This window comes from Oncorhynchus keta, chromosome 2 (assembly GCF_023373465.1).
Source record: "Oncorhynchus keta strain PuntledgeMale-10-30-2019 chromosome 2, Oket_V2, whole genome shotgun sequence".
Taxonomy (NCBI): Eukaryota; Metazoa; Chordata; class Actinopteri; order Salmoniformes; family Salmonidae; genus Oncorhynchus; species Oncorhynchus keta.
This window is the reverse complement of record NC_068422.1, coordinates 64359509-64372137: the sequence shown is the minus strand read 5'-3', so window position 1 is coordinate 64372137 and position 12629 is coordinate 64359509. Positions and strand designations below refer to the sequence as shown.

Below are 12629 nucleotides of genomic sequence, written 5' to 3'. Positions count from 1 at the left end.
CTGTCTGTTTTGCTCCATAGCTTCTGCATCTCCTTCATGGGTCACATGGTTGTGGCTATTTCCCCTCTGCTGCTTCCCAAACTTCCCTCAGAACAAAAGAGCCACAGAGCCGTGGCCCTTTGGTGGAAAACTTTTACAGCGTGTTTATTGGGATGCCAAACAAGCGATGCCAAACAAGCTTCATTTAGTTTCCGCAAAAGAGAGAAAGTCTCGGGTCATTCAACTACACACACGCAAACATACGCCTTACACCCACATTTTGTACACACAAAAGGATTTTCATAAGAGCCCATAGTGTCAGAACAGGTGGTGAAAGGAAGAGAACTTTGTCTCTGCACTCCAACCCAACACACAAGTTACCACAAGTGCTCACACGATGAGTCACACACTCATTCACACATTCTTCCATGGTCGACCCTCATACTTACACAGCAGTGACATCTATTCATTCCTCGATTCTCCTTTCACCTATACCCTCCCATCTCTCATCTGCCTCTCTCCTCTCTGGGTAGTGGGGCCGGTAATAAATCAAAAGGGTGTGTCTATGCCTGCGGGGTGGATGGCGGCAGGGCAGGCTGACTCTGGGCTTTAAATAACCTGTATGTTTTTATATCCAGAGGGGAAACCCCATCAATAGTGGCCTCTACTCTCCCATCTGCTGCCCTCTCAAAGGCCTGTTACACACGGCTGATTCGTCTGCCCTGTCAAAGGCCTCCTCCCTCCCGGTCTTCGCCGCCTTTCCCTCAGCTACTGCCTCACATGGTCTGCTCTGCTCCCTCCGTCGTTGTCCGAACTAAATGTCTCTCGCTCACCACATCATTCCCTATTCCTTATCAAGGCTGCCGCTTTTCCACCCCTCGGATCTCAGTAACCACATGGTCTATCCAGACACTGAAGCTGTCCATTTCCTTCACAAGTCTCGGCGTGCTGGGCTTCACGGTTTGTGAATGTGAATACTGACAATTCTACTTGTCTCCGGTTCTCTGTCTTTGTGTCTTTGCAAAATTCCATTACATAGCTGGAGGGAGTTAAGGCAATACAATTCACATCGTTATTCACGTCATATATTATCCATCACCTGTGTCCCGTTATGCAGTACCAATGATTCATGCTGCACAACATATTTAATATAGCAAGTTAACAATGATCCGTGTGTCGTCATACAATCCATAGAAGACATTTAATTAAGCACATAGGGTTCAGAATGGGAATTTTGCAATGACCCATCACACACGTTATTTTGACCTTCACTCTAAGTTTTTCTTTGATCTTTCCAGTTTTTTATTGCTTTACCATTTCCTCACTGTTTTCCACCCCTCTTTTTCCTCAACCCTCTATCTTGCAGTCCAGTGTGTGTCCTTGTAACGGTGCCAGATATGACTGTTGGATAGCTGCAGTAACTCTGTTAAAGCGGCGATCCCAGGTGTCCACAGGCGCTATGTCCTGTACAGTGACAGGATGATAAAGTGTACTGAGGAAGATTCAAGACAGGGAAATGACCAGCTGACCACAAACTCGAGCTCAGAATACCTCTGCCCTTCAGGAAGACAGCCCTGGTTATAGGGAGGAGAGAAATGCATGTGCAAGTGAATGATTGAAAGGGATGGGAGAGATTACGGTTAACATACTGTATATTGAGTTAAAGACAGCTCTGCTTCTCTTCATTAATTACTGCTCAGACTTTGCCAGACGTGCTGGATGGATGACAACACTGCAAGATCAATGTAGCCTGAAGGCAGCTAGCTTCTCACCCTCAGATCCTTGGTTATTGTTAGCAACAGAGACAATGTGATGTTATCCCTGTAGACAGAAGAGCAGAGCCCTGTGGCCAGGTGCTGTGGTCTTTAGCTGGCTGCTGCTGCTTAGTTATTCATTTATTCAGACTGCCTGCAGGGGGGCACTGCACATCGCCTTCTATCGCACCCTAGTGAAACTTCCAAGACACAGCCATTTTCCTGCAGATTAAGGTTCTCCCTCTGGGTTTACCTTTGGCTGACAAGTAAGAAAGTGAGAAATTGACAAGAAACACCAGTCTCAACGTCAACAGTAAAGAGGCGACTCCGGGATGCTGGCCTTCTAGGAAGAGTATCTCTGTCCAGTGTCTGTGTTTTTTTGCCAGTCTGAGATATGGATTTTTCTTTGCAACTTTGCCTGGAAGGCCAGCATCCCGGAGTCGCCTCTTGGCTGTTGTCATTGAGACTGGTGTTTTGCGGGTACTGTTTAATGAAGCTGCCAGTTGAGGACTTGTGAGGCGTCTGTTTCTCAAACTAGACACTCTAACGTACTTGTCCTCTTGCTCAGTTGTGCACCGGGGCCTCCCACTCCTCTTTCTATTCTGGTTAGAACCAGTACACAGCGTTGTACGAGATCTTCAGTTTCTTGGCAATTTCTCGCATGGAATAGCCTTTATTTCTCAGAACAAGAATAAACTGACGAGTTTCAGAAGAAAGTTATTTGTTTCTGGCTATTTTGAGCCTGTAATCGAGCCCACAAATGCTGATGCTCCTGATACTCAACTAGTCTAAAGAAGGCCAGTTGTATTGCTTCTTTAATCAGGACAACAGTTTTCAGCTGTGCTAACATAATTGCAAAAGGGCTTTCTAATGATCAATTAGCCTTTTAAAATTATAAACATGGATTAGCTAACACAACATGCCATTGGAACACAGGAGTGATGGTTGCTGGTAAGGGGCCTTTGTATGCCTATGCAGATATTCCATAAAAAATCTGCCGTTTCCAGCTACGAGTCATTTACAACATTAACAATGTCTACACTGTATTTCTGATGAATTTGATGTTATTTAAATGGACAAAAAATGGGCTTTTCTTTCACAAACAAGGATATTTCTAAGTGACCCCAAACTTTTGAACAGTGGTATACATGTATGTCCCCTTGGGCCCTTGAAAGTCATGGTTCTTTATTTGATTGATGATTAGTGTGGAAACATCCCCTCTGTGTCGTGTCCCTCTTGTGCCCTGACGCCATCTAAAAGGATTAAAACAGCCAGCTTCTTCAGTCATCCTCATACCTGTCAGCTTCTATTCAGTTACTTTCCCCCGCAGTCACCGGCATCCTCCACACACACGCACGCACACACATGCACACACACACACACAGTCTTGTATAACTACAGTCCTATTCAGTCCTATTTTCCCTAACCACAAACTAACCCTAACCTTAAACCTTAGAGGTCTGTTACGACTTCCGCCGAAGTCGGCTCCTCTCCTTGTTCGGGCGGCGTTCGGCGGTCGACGTCACCGGCTTTCTAGCCATAGCCGCTCCATTTGTCATGTAATCGATTTGTTTGGTCTTGTTCCCTGCACACCTGGTTTTCATTCCACAATCAATTAATATGTATTTATTCCTTTCTTCCCCATCATGTCTTTGTGTAGGATTGTTTGTGTTACGTGTATTTTGATATTGTGGATATTGTTACGTGCATTACTTTTTGTTCCGTGTTTTGGGCACATTTTATGTTACTTTGTGCTGTCATTTTGACCAGAATAAAAAGTGAGCCTGTTCACTACACTCTGCTCTCCTGCACCTGACTTCACCTTCAATACACACTCCGAACAAGGTCAACCGATTATGATTTTTTACCACTTATTGGAGGTCGAAAAAAAGATTGATCGACCGATTTCTATATATATATTTGTTATAATGACAATTACAACAATACTGAATTAACAATTAACACTTTTATTTTAACTTAATATAATACATCAATAAAATCAATTTAGTCTCAAATAAATAATGAAACATGTTCAATTTGGTTTAAATAATGCAAAAACAAAGTGTTGGAGAAGAAAGTAAAAGTGCAATATGTGCCATGTAAAAAAGCTAACGTTTAAGTTCCTTGTTCAGAACATGAGAACATATGAAAGCTGGTGGTTCCTTTTAACATGTGTCACGATCATTGGAGTGAATGGACCAAGGCGCAGCGTACTTAGAGTTCCACATGTTTAAAAAATATGAAACGCACCAAAAACGAAATGTGATATTCTGGGCTGCTCACAGGCAGCTACACAAAAACAAGATCCCACAAACAACAGGTGGGAAAAGGATGCCTAAATATGATCCCGAATCAGAGACAACGATAGACAGCTGCCTCTGATTGGGAACCATACCAGGCCAACAAAGAAATAGAAAACATAGATTGCCGACTCTCATAAGTCTTCAATATTACCAGGTAAGAAGTTTTAGGTTGCAGTTATTATAGGACTATTTCTCTCTATACCATTTGTATTTAATTTACCTTTGACTATTGGATGTTCTAATAGGTACTTTAGTATTGCCAGCCTAATCTCGGGAGTTGATAGGCTTTAAGTCATACACAGCTCAATACTTGAAGCATTGCAAAGTGCTGTTTGAATGAATGCTTACAAGCCTGCTGCTGCCTACCACCACTCAGTCAGACTGCTCTATCAAATCATAGACTTAATTCTAAATATAATAACACACAGAAATATGAGCCTTAGGTCATTAATATGGTCTAATCTGGAAACTATCATTTCGAAAACAAAACTTAATTCTTTCAGTGAAATTCGGAACCATTCCGTATTTTATCTAACGGGTGGCATCCATAAGTCTAAATATTCCTGTTACATTGCACAACCTTCAATGTTATGTCATAATTACGTAAAAGTTTGGCAAATTAGTTCGCAACGAGCCAGGCGGCCCAAACTGTTGCATATACCTTGACTTTGCGTGCAATGAACGCAAGAGAAGTGACACAATTTCCCTAGTTTAATATTGCCTGCTAACCTGGATTTCTTTTAACTAAATATGCAGGTTTAAAAAAAATACTTCTGTGTATTGATTTTAAGAAAGGCATTGATGTTTATGGTTAGGTACATTCGTGCAACGATTGTGCTTTTTATGCAAATGCGCTTTTGTTAAATCATCCCCCGTTTGGCGAAGTTGGCTGTCTTTGTTAAGAAGAAAAAGTCTTCACACAGTTCGCAACGAGCCAGGCGGCCCAAACTGCTGCATATAGCCTGACTCTGTTGCACAGAACGCAAGAGAAGTGACACAATTTCCCTAGTTAAAAGAAATTCATGTTAGCAAGCAATATTAACTAAATATGCAGGTTTAAAAATATATACTTGTGTATTGATTTTAAGAAAGGCGTTGATGTTTATGGTTAGGTACACATTGGTGCAATGACATCGCTTTTTTCACGAATGCGCTTGTTAAATCACCCATTTGGCGAGGTAGGCTGATGATTCAATGATAAATTCACAGCCACCGCATCGATTATATGCGACGCAGGACAAGCTAGATAAACTAGTAATATCATCAACCATGTGTAGTTAACTAGTGATTATGTTAAGATTGATTGTTTTTTATAAGATACGTTTAATGCTAGCTATCACCTTACCGTGGCTCCTTGCTGCACTCGCATAACAGGTAGTCAGCCTGCCACGCAGTCTCCTCGTGGAGTACATTGTAATCGTAGTCCAAAAATGCAGATTACCGATTGTTATGAAAACTTGAAATCAGCCCTAATTAATCGGCCATTCCGATTAATCGGTCGGCCTCTACCCTAGATATAGCAATTGACCCTGTGGGGACTAATAAAATGTCACACATTAGTGTTGACCTTTAGGTCCTCAGTGAAAGCAAGCTTTAATTTTCTGTTATGTGCAGCAGTACCAGTCAGTCTCTGCAGTGCAGAAGGTCCCTCTCTTACCCTGGCTGTTACCATTGGACCCTGACTGAGATGCAGACTCCACTTTCTCTGCTGGTCAGCTGTCCCCTGGCCCTCTCATTGTCCCCCCTCATCCTGCTGGGTGGGGACCCTATTAAGAGCACAGTCGCAACCAGGGCAGGTTGTTCGGGTCATTGATAGGTAGAAGATGGAGACTGCTATGCCAGCTGTGTGATACTCCGATCCTGATTCCTGTCCCCCCTCTCCATTATCCAGGACCTCAACAGGAAACAAGAAGCCCTAAAATCCATGGATTGTTGTTATTTTACTGGAGTCTCGAATTGGGAGATTTTCGTTGCTTGCCAAAGCAGTTAGGCGCTACAGGCTAAGAGATTTTAATGAGCTATGACACTTTGTGTGTGGTATTTGGACAAGCATCACTGAAAAAATATGAATCAGAGACTGTTCATATGGTTTTAAGTCTCTAGTACTTACGTTTTGCAAAACGCTTCCCTCTGCGGTTGCTGTCTGTTGAAGATTTAATATCATGGTAGCAAGATGACCAAATCATGACCCATTTTCCTGATGGTGTTGGATTTAACGTTAGTGAGCCCAAAGTCACGGTACAATGATTCTCCCCGTTGAATAACAGGAGCTAGATTAAAATGAACCAGAAAGCTCTCACTTCATCACTCCTGCATATATTTGGTGAGGCTATTGCTTGGTACTTGATGTGCTGTAGGGAAGTGAACTGTTTCCTCCTATGCTGAAGTGTTTGCCCCAGATAGTCTTGTCTTATCTACAGTAGCACCACTAACACAACATCTCAAAAGCACGTAGGGAAAGTGATAGCACCACTGCCATCTCAGATCTGGCCCTGTGGCTTTCTGCACGTCTCCGTAAGAAGATGCAAGAGACAAGCACTCGGGTTAATAAGTACATGTTTGTCTCGTGTGTTTTCAGATAAGAACGAATGAAGCGGTGAAGAAAAAAGAAGCTTTCCGTTTCACCGTGATGGAAGAGAGATATAAAAACACTTTCTCCATCTGCGGTTGTAGACCCTAGGCTGCACAGCCTGTTTGGCTTCCTTTGGCAGTTTCAGGTGTAAAACCGCAAGGTGCTGTTGTGCAACTGGGACGCACGATACAGACTGTAACAACTAAAGCGGTTGTGCTTTTTGTGTAAAGATACTGTTTGTGTGTCTTGTTAAAAATACGAAAGTGCATTGGCCATGTAGCACTGGCGGCAGTGAATTATATTGTTCATTTCTCTCTTTCACTTGAATACAGTTGTTGAACTTTCTGCCTGCATCCTCTAAATTCTCCATTTCTGTCACTCTGTCTCTCCTCTATTTCTGATGGCAGAACACTGTTTTCTCACAGCAATACTAGGCTGTGTGTAGTGACAGCAATGTGTTCTTCCCCCCTAACCATTATACCCCACATAGTCTAGATGGAATAGAATTAGCATATACATGTCATGGTTGTCTTACAGTATAAATGGAATCAAACTATGATTTGAAGTGCATTTAAAATCGCAACACACGTTATAGTTAAACATATCTATTCCTATTAGTTTCTGTTGCTTTGAGTGGGGGTACGTCTCTGTGGTAGTGTCCAGTGAAGGCTACTCTACTCTCTCTTTCTGCGTTTCATTTCTCAATATCCTGCAGCTATCGGCTGGATTCCACGTATCCCACATGAGCTTGGATCCTCCAGCTGGAACTAGTTTCAAGTGGAAGTTCCCCAGAGAAATTGTCTTATTTATAGAGGCATTTCATTTTGGGATCACTGACCCATGATACCACTGTCTTGGAACAGATTGTATTGAAATGCAAAAACTCTCAGCTCCAGCTTTTACTTTGTTCTTTCTTTTCTAGTTTTCAGTCTCTGTCCATCTCTTCTCTCCGGCTGGAGTCTTTTTGAAACTCGCTCCCTTTCTCATTCTTTCACTCACCTGTTGTCGAGCCACGTTGATTTGCCCCACTTTTTTCTCTTGGACTTCGTTGACTAGACTTTTGTTTGTGCTTATTGTATCTGTCTGCAGTAGTCACTCAGTATTAGGATCACTTCCCGGTCCAATACCTTGATCCGCTCTTTGATGTTTCCCTACAAGACTCAGATCAGTGAATGTGAACAAATAAGAGGGAGACAACAGGTAGTCCATGCAAACCAATGAGATAATTCATAGAACATCAGCTGACCTTCTAGGTCATGGATGGGTCCGAAGATCAACTTGAACTTTTGATTGGCATGTTGACAAATGTTAGTCAGTCAGTCGGCTTTTATATTGTTGAGGTGGGTCTTTGATCATTATGTAGAGCGACGCAACAGCTTAGCCCTTTATCTCAGCACCCATACACACTCTGTGATATTCCAGAAACAGACACAAACACTCTTCACCCCTGATCTCTAAAATGAAGTGACAAGAAGAGTCTGTTGTGGTAAAGTCAACTGCGCTCCATAGAAATGTATGCATGTTTCCTTTGTGTAACCACATTTAAGGGCAATGTCTGCCTGTCTGTTTGTTTGAAAAAACATTTTTTTAGCAGACTGTTCAACCTCCTTTTACGCTCTAAGTAGACAGTTACAAAATAGACTATTCCTACACAGGAGTTCAAATGTATTTTCTTTGCAATCCTGATCCTGAAGAGCAACTCAGTGCTTGATTGATTCATTGAAGCCATACAGTACTGTCCTCTCCATGTAGGCCTATTTGAAAACCACTGTGTATGTACAGCGAAAACACCCAGGTGTCTTGTCCAGCTGCAGCCTTCAAAACCCTCTGTCTGTCAGCCAGACACAGACCAAACATTTCCCTTCTTATCTCTATACCAAAATGTAATCTCTTCCAGTCATCGTCTTTGGGTTTCTGCACTCTTCTTCTGTCCCTCTGTTTCATACTTTCTCTTATTCTTCTCTCGTTCTAACTTCCTGTCTGCGTCTGATGAGGTTCAGATTACAAACTTAACAAGAACCATGTATCAGCTCTGTTTTCCTTTTTCTTTCCCTCACTCTCCCCCTCTCTGCTTTCTCGGTCTCCCTTTTGTATTAATAGCCCCGGTTCCTATGTGTTTTCACTTGGTTCAGTTCAGATTACATCCACAGTTAGCTGATAGAATAAGAGTTGTGTCTCGTTTTCCACTTTACCTTCTTATTTTCGGTAGCAGCCTCTTCACCTGTTCTCCTCTTCTTCCACATACTTATATATATATATGTTCACTTTTTGTCTCCATAAAAGCATCCCATTTCCATGCGAGGGGACAACAGAAATGGTTTGTGGTCCAGACAGAGCCACTGTGTGTGTTTCTGTGTATGTTGCTATCCCTGACTGATATGTCGTACAAAGGCGACAGGGCCCAAACCATCTCCCGCTCTGACACTGTCGCTGCCTCCCTTTTAGAGAGCACGAGACAAGACTCTCAGAGGATAGTGTTCAGTGTAGGTGAGAAGAAGGAGGTTCTCCTTCCCCTACTGGACTGCCTCAGCTGACTCCCACCACCATCTCTGAGCTGTAGCGTGAGCCCTGGTGCGGAGTGACAGAGTAAGCTAGTGAGAGAGGTGGGTGCCTACTAGGGGGGTTAGGCAGAGAGTTTATATGGAGGGGACATTAAAATGGCATGGCATAATGAGGTGTTATAGATCGTCCCCCACTGAAATCTTAATGAACATGAAATGGAGAATATGGATCACAAGGAGACTGCAGGCAGTGAAGGTGTTACATAGGTACATAATACATCTCTGACGGCACTGATCCCCGTCTTTCATATCATCTCCGTTGTGTTTGAGATTCCTGAAGATATCCACTTGTACAGAGAACAGTCAGAGACAGAGATGGTATTTTAGACTCGATCTTTGAGAGAATGCATGGTGAATGAGCGTCCCTCATACATTTGTTACTGACAGGAACTGGTGAGTTTACTGCTCAGTGTTTGGGACTAATGTGTTGGTCTATTACTGCAGAATCCTTGCTACGTTTATTCCACAATTTGCATCTTTGTACGTTTGGTGTGCCACGCTCGTAGCCTACGGTGGGTGTATTTTTATATTTAGTCTCTCTCATCAGCATATAAACAGCTTCCCTTAAGCCAGAGCAAATAATTATGGCTCAGCCATGCAATTGATCCATTACATGAGTCTCCCTCACACACACAGTGTTACAGGTCTGGTGTGATTAAGTTGCAGTAAACATGTCAGATACAGGCTCTGATGGTGATCAGGAGCGGGATTCTGCACTAGACTCCAGGCTCATCTCATGTTTTACACCCCAGAGAGTTGGGTTGGGGTGTTGATTTGAGAATTCATATAGTTTTACACCAAAGTGCTCTCATTCTATTCAGTCGCCTCATTCTCATACATAGATAAACCATGCTGTCGCTGCCTCTGGGGATCGGAAATTTAATGATCAGAGTTTCGGTTTCTATCCTTACAAGAAACCAGCTAAAACGGTCTCATCTCAGCCCCCCACCCCCCCACCCCCCCTCCCTCTCTCGCTCGCTTTCTCTCTCTCTCTCTTACACTGTCCTCTCTCCCCTCTTCTTTTTCTGTCTGTCAAGTCTACCTGTCCCTCACTGTCAGCAAATGGAAATGTATTCTAGCTGTTGTTGACAAGGGTCATGACCCTGCAAAAATGTGTCGTTTTATAGCAAATTTCTTGCAATTCTACACATATTGCAATGAGGCTGAGAGACAATTTAGCAGTTTTACAGCTAATTTCCTGTAATTGTAAACATTTTTGCCATGGCTTATGACCTGTTCAAATCTGCCTTCCGGGGACTGTTGGGTGTGTGGTACTCTAGTGATGACCTGTCTGTAGAGTATTTTCATTCTGTCTTTCTACATAATTTCCTTTCTGGCAACCGATTCATCGGTGTCTAGGGACTGCAAGTTGCCATGGTGTTAAGCCGAAGTCTAGAGTCTGGACATGCGTGAGGTCAATGGGTTTACTGGGTTGCCATGGTGCTAGTTGAAGCTTCATTTCTCATCCTTGGCTGTTTGCAAATGACCTTTGCAACTTTCTTCAAGCTGTACTGGCTCTAGGTAATCTCTAACGTGTGACCATTCGTCTGTAACCTCCTGTAACTGGCACCAGAACAGTATGAAGAGGATGGCCCATTGTATCTCTCCTACTCAGGCTGGTCCCAGAACATATTTCTGAACTCCACAGGGACGCTGGACTTTATGTTACTCATTTATCGACCAGAGTGTTTTGCTGTGGCAGTTGATGGTCACAGAATAGGAGTAGACTAGAGCGTGTAAAAAATACTACTGTCAAAGGAAGTTGCACTGTACTGTCTAGGGCTGTGGAGGTCACAAAATTTCGTCAGCCAGTGATTGTCAAGCAAATAGCTGCCGGTCTCACTTTAATTAACATAAACACATTTCGCATCTCCTGACTTCTACACATAGCCTGCAAGCCATTATAAAAAGTGTAATAAATCCATGTAATATAGCCTACACCTTCACAATAAATCCACTATTTATTTTAGACAGGTCTAAAGAAGCATGGTGAAGAAAATGTTGTCTATTTCAGAAGAAAGGAATAGCACACTCTGATGTGGCTATGCCAAACGGTTGTGGGCTGCACTAGTTCATTTAGCAGACAAGATTAGCTTATAATTCCGTGGCATTATTTTATATTATTTTATAGTATATAAAATACAATTGAACAAAGTTGAATAAAATATAAATATTTTCTCCAAACGATTTGGGGGAGTGCACACATGCGACCATTCTGTGTTGAGAGGTTAACAAAGAATGAGGTACTCCTACAGTATATGCTTCATTTAGTTGTTCTACAAACATTGGGCTATATGTTTTGATGTTTAATACATTGTAAGGCTGCATAATGAGACTCTAATGATGATTTGGGGGAAAAAAGTGTCTTGAAAGGCATGAGCTCTGCTTTGTTTTTCTTTTGCGCAGGCTGTACACACTTATCCAATTCCGAGGTGCATATTGAAGATATTTCTTCATCAGCCAACAAGATGAGTAGGCCTTTCAAGAACAGCAAAAGCACTATCCTATGTCAATCTACCGTCCCCCATAGTACAATATTTGAGGGTATTCTATTCTGTGCGATAAATAAATATTCCAATCCTAGTTTGGGACAGTTGTGGGATGCGATAGATCTCAAATGAATTACAAACCATTTTATGCAATGTGGCTGATGCAACAGATCAGAACATTTAGATTAAAATGTTGATAAACTATTAGGCCATTTCTTCACATTATAAGCGCAGCATTGCACACATGGTAGTAGAATATAAGCGTTAATGTTCCATTAGCAGAACACACCATTATCAAAAGTGACCGCAAATGCAATTAAGCATGTCATGTTTTTATTATTTGCCCACTTTAGTTGTGATACAAACCTTATTAAAATATATAGGCCTTTGGGCGAGGCTACATGAGGTGTGTGACTATGATTCGAACAAGTAAAGAAAATAAAAGGTATTGTTTCTTATGCTGGGCATCATTCACAAGCAATAATATAGAATTCACAAGTGATAGGCTAATATTGTCACCCATCAGACTATTCTTGATTTAATCTTGTTTTCACATATTCTAAATAATATATGTGTGACATTTGTTATGATTTAGAATGGACCATTATCATGCACCTGTATTGAAATGGGCTGCGGGAATAAATGCTTGTCATCTATGCACTGAAATAGTGAATGGAGGATGCTTTTCCCCGTGGTTTATTTTCATGTCAACCAGGTAGGCTATAGTCCTGTTGTAAATATAAGCAATGTGCTTAATATTAGGAAAGTTGAGAAATAAATATAGTAGACCTAGCCTATAGAAAGCTGGTGGAATCCTCCTCTTTTTATCAGTGGCCATCACTCTGTTTTCTCACGCAATTGCATAGCCTATAGACATTTTACGCAACATGAGCTCATGGGCTCTCATGAAATGTTTGATTAGATTTTTGAATACATTTGCGTTGATGTCAGAGTGATTAGAGGGACAATAG

At 42.0% G+C, this 12629-nt stretch overlaps 1 protein-coding gene across 1 annotated transcript in view; it reads left to right on the top strand.

The window, feature by feature from the left end:
• The window catches only part of LOC118358499 (coiled-coil domain-containing protein 102A-like), a 65894-nt gene that overhangs the window by 18049 nt on the left and 35216 nt on the right, over positions 1 to 12629 (top strand). The window lies entirely within an intron of this gene.